The 5,000-nt window shown below is 34.2% G+C and overlaps 1 protein-coding gene across 8 annotated transcripts in view; it reads left to right on the forward strand.

The window, feature by feature from the left end:
* LOC106877599 (putative G protein-coupled receptor CG31760) overlaps positions 1-5,000 on the forward strand; it is a 1,070,704-nt gene that overhangs the window by 563,533 nt on the left and 502,171 nt on the right. The window contains exon 4 of one of the 8 annotated variants that reach the window (XM_052970508.2): positions 3,480-3,535. The exons of the other annotated variants lie outside the window; for them this stretch is intronic. The gene's annotated coding sequence lies outside the window, so the exon portion shown is untranslated. The remainder of the gene's footprint in view (positions 1-3,479; positions 3,536-5,000) is intronic. 8 annotated transcript variants of the gene reach the window in all.

A 5,000-nucleotide genomic window follows, 5' to 3' on the forward strand; every position in this document is an offset into this window, starting at 1 on the left:
AATCCTCTCAACGATTAGCCAGATGATTTTTAAAATGAGAAGATCTGAAATAATCTTGACTGCTCTCACAAACGAGAATTCTAAAAATTATCCCGACCGCTCTCAAACATTTGTAAAAAGACAAGATATATAATCCAGAATCCTTGTCCAGTACCGGATCGATCCCAAACTCTAATTAGTTCGTGCCAGTCGCGCGGTCAAATGTCCCTGAAAGTTTCATCCGAATCCATTCAGCGGTTCTTGAGATATCTTGTCCACGGACAAACAAACAAACAAAACACGACTAAAAAACAATACCTCCGCCTTCGCTAAGAATCCCCTCGTAAACACGTTTATAGAGCGTGCTTATCGATGTTAACATACCTTTAGTTCATATAAGTGATATCTAGCATTCTATATAATTTGAACATTGATTTTCTTCTTACATTTCACTTCCACTAGATATATCTATTTCCAAGGTTTTAAGCTTTTATTTTAATTCACATATTGCTCTATATTTCTCTTTTTTTAGTTTACTGCTTATTTCTTTCCTTTATCCCTTCTCTTTCTATAGGCTACCTTTGACGTTAAAAAAAACTTAATTGCGTTCTGTTCACCATTATACACATCCATCACATTCTGTTAAAATGTCTTATTGATGAATTTGGTTCCTTTCTTACTTTCCCTGGTGAGAAGATTACATTGTTTTACAGCATTTTATTCCTTTGGAGTAATATCAATGTTGTCTTCGAAACATGTCGGAAGTAAAAGAATTTGAATAACACCTGCGTTTAACTCCATTTGTATATATATATATATATGTGTGTGTGTGTGTGTGTGTGTGTGTGTGTGTGTGTGTGTGTGTGTGTGTGTGTGTGTGTGTGTGTGTGTTTGTGTGTGCGTGTGTGTGTGTGTGTGACAATTATTCGGTTGCCATAATAAAACTCCGAGCTTCGGGTGTCGGGGCGGAAATCTGCTCCGACATCTCGTCAGTTATTAAGACAAAACAAAGATGCTGTGTTTTGGTTTTGTTTTTCGTTTTTTGTTTTAATAGCATTTATTAAGAGAACGATGGATTTAAGGGTTTATTGTGACATATTGCAGAAAGCAATGCTGAAAACCATCAAACAACTAGGATGACATTTCATGTTTCAACAGGATAATGGCCCTAAACATACTTCAAAGATAACGACTAAGTATTTATCAGACAAAAAGGTAAAGGTATTGCCATGTCACCTGATTTAAACCCAATAAAAAATCTGTGAGATGTTTTGAAAAAAGACGTTTGAGGAGAAAATAATCCTGCAATGTAACATGGTGGAAAGGCATCATTCAGGACGATTGGAGGTTGATTTCATTGGTTAGATGCGGAAATTTAGTCGGCTCTATGCCCACAAGACTTAATGCAGCCACTGAAAGCAAGAGCAATCACACCAAATATTGAATATTGCAAATAATCCTTTAGGGTGTACATATTTTTGTATCGGTTGAAAATGAATATTTCTTTCATATTTTTGAAAATGTTCATTCTTTATGCTCCAAATTTGCATAATATTTGCATGTATAGCATATGTTATTCAGTATAAATTACGCTTGATTTCCTTTAATATTATCAGAGTAATGCCAATTTTATTGAACTTTTTGATGGGTGTCCATACTTCAGTGAGATACTGTACACACACACACACACACACACGCACACACGCACACACACATATATATATATATATATATATATATATATATAAACACCTTCCACGCTTCAATTGTCTTTGTTTCAGTACACGATCTCAGATCAGGTCACTTGCTATGCATTTACATCTCCGTTATATATATATATATATATATATATATATATACTACATATAATATTTGTAAGCAAACCAGGAATGCTTTGTAAGTTACGTAGTGAAACCTACTATGGAAGACTCATAGGATGATAATATCTGTATAATAATACATCATAATATTATATGTTCTGCGGTTTAAAGCGACAATTTTTAAAATTCAAACAAATGACTGAAAAATTATGGGCTAACCCTAGCTAGAATAGAACCCACAAATCAACGCTTACACGACTCCTTGTACATCCGATTGGGCCAAACGCTCACCCATCACTTTTAGCCAAATTTAATGAATATATACTGAAACTGTCTAATACTACATATAATATTTGTAAACAAACCTGAAGGCTTTATAAGTTATGGAGAGAAACATACTATGGAAATTCATAGCATAATAATAACTGTATATATATATCATAATAATATATTGTAATAATATATACTCTCTGATTTGAAGCGACAATTTTTAAAGCCACATTTATGCGGCAAATATATTTCACTACGTTCATATCTCGCTCAGAGTTTTATTATTGTTTATTTCTCCTTTTTCGAGATCAGTAACTTTTGTCACTGGAAAAAGCGTATATATTTGCATTGGAAATATCACTTCTCATCCCTAGCCGGTGATTGTCAAGCGCTGATGACGGGTTACTACCCAGAAAACCGGGTCCGTGTGCATCCAGTCAGGCTAGAAATGGGAATGATGATTTCCCTTTGCAAATACTGATAGTGCACAGACAGTATGTCATTGGGGCTATAAACTACAGTAGCATCGTCTCATATGGGTCAGCTACATTTAGATGGCAAATATACTTCACTATGTCGTGCTGCTACTGTTTATATCTCGCTCAGAGATTTATCATTGCTGTATATATACATGTGTGTGTGTGTGTGTGTGTGTGTGTGCGTGTGTGTGTGTGTGTGTGTGTGTGTGTGTGTGCGTGTGTGTGTGTGTGCGTGTGTGTGTGTGCGCGTGTGTGTGTGTGTGTGTGTGTGTGTGTAAAGAGTTTGTATATTGCATATTGTATATTGAGAATAACAAGGAAGTCAGAAAGTTGGATGATTACTATATTTTTATTTACATGTTTAGCGCTTTCTTCCGTTATTGGATTTATCAAAAAAATGGTTTACAGTATGTTTGCTTCGCCTTTTCATATAAAATTGAAACTTATCATGTCTTAGAAAGGGAGAGAGAGAGAGGGGTGGGAAGGGAAGAGAGAGGAACAAAGTAGAAAGGAAGGTGCAGGATTGAGAGAAGAGGAGAGAGTGGGAGATGATGAAGATAGAGAAAAGAAAGTAGTAGTGTGTTTTGGGATTGTATTCTTGCTTTTTGAGGTGTTTGAGAAGGAAGGGAATAGAAAGAAGAAAAGAGTTTGAGAAAGTGTGAGAGGTAAAGGAGGCATGGCTTTTATATCAGTGTGGTCAGACTTGTTTGATTAGGATTCAATATGTAGTGGCTGGGGAGAAAAGGATTTTTTTTTATTCAATTGGTCAAAGTTTTTAATTGAAAAACCATATGTTGTTTTTGATTTACTCCGGTAAGAATTTTAATTACATTTCAAGGTCTTGTTTTTTAATTCTATTGTAGTCATTAATCTAAAGAAGAGAGAATGGTTGTATTGATCTCGTCAAATTTTCTTTTGATTAAATTTCCAGGTTTTTGATTAAGCCGTGTATTTGATCCGTGTATGGATTGAAAGAGAGATTTTTAAGTAAGTATAGTTTTGGTTTTGAGTACAATCTGAAACATGTTTAAGTGTAGGAAAGTGTTTCTCAATTATAAATATGGTCTGAATTTCTTTAAAAGAATTATAAATATGAACTGAGTATAAAAAAGCGAGGAGGGGGAAAATCTAAATATCAATATAAATATACCTTTCTTAAGTGAATATAGTCACAATTATATATACAATCTAAATCAAAGGATCAGAATCTACAAATCATAAGGAATCATAAATATAATCTGAATAAGGGGGGAACGGAAGTCGGAGTAATGATTGGTTTTAATACAGGTTATCTTTAGAGGGGACCAAACATGGGAATTTTAGTATTCGCATTACTTCTTGCCAATCATATCATAAAAATCATATTTTCTGGGTTAGCTGATTGGGTATAGTATTTTGGTATGGCGTTGTTGTACCATCGATTTATTCCATTTTATCTGATGGAGCACCCCTGTATACTGATGTAGGTTTTTCAACCTTTTAATCTTTGTTGAAGACTTTTTTTATGAAATATAGTTCCGTTGTTTATCAGAAGCTTGGTTCGTTTCTTAAGCATTTATAAAAGGGCAGATCTTGAATTTTCCTTCCCCACATATTTCCACATGTTTGCTCAGCAGAATTTTCTGTAGTTCCTCTTGTCGGATTTGCTGAATGTGGACTCTTGCGCGTTGGCAAAGGGAATAATTCGTATCACCAATATAATTCTTCTTGCATTTGGAGCAAGTAATACAGTACATGAGATTTTCTGCCTTACAGTTCATATTTGCATTTACGTTGAACGACAATCCACTCATAAACTTTATGTGGGTGTCCCCGCCTATATATTTGAAGTTGTTGCTGTTGCACATTCCACATCTGCTTTCTCCACATTCCTTTACGGAGAATTTTGTTTCATTCTCTGATGTGAATGTTGCCCTTGTGAGTTGTTTTTTAAGGTTTTTCCTGGCATTTATTAGTTCGTAAGTAACTTTTATCTATCAGGTTTCTCATTTTAGGGCTCTGTATGAGTATTGCTACGTTTGATTGTATAACGTGCAAATTGCTGGGTATCCAAGTTTGTGTGTATTGATAAATGGAATAGTATATTCCTTACTTCTTTTCTTTGTGTGTTATCAAATTTCATCGCTTCCGAGATTCCATTAGTTTCAAGGAATGGGTCAATTATTATGATGCAGATGCGACTTGCCATACTGTATGGGGTGTTTCTTTTGATATGTGAGGGGTGACAAGAGTAGAAATTCAAATATTGCTGTGATATTTCGTTTTTTTTTTTTTTGTAAACTATATCTCTCGTGATAGTGAAGTTGTGTATTTTGATGTGAATGTCTAGGAATGGTAGTTTGCTGCAGATGTTCGTAAATAACTTTTTTTACCTTGGTGCATTTCTATTATGTATGTGTGTATATATATATTTATATATTTATAGATATATATATATATATAAAATATATAG

The sequence above is a fragment of the Octopus bimaculoides genome, chromosome 9 (assembly GCF_046866305.1).
Source record: "Octopus bimaculoides isolate indiv1 chromosome 9, ASM4686630v1, whole genome shotgun sequence".
Lineage (NCBI taxonomy): Eukaryota > Metazoa > Mollusca > Cephalopoda > Octopoda > Octopodidae > Octopus > Octopus bimaculoides.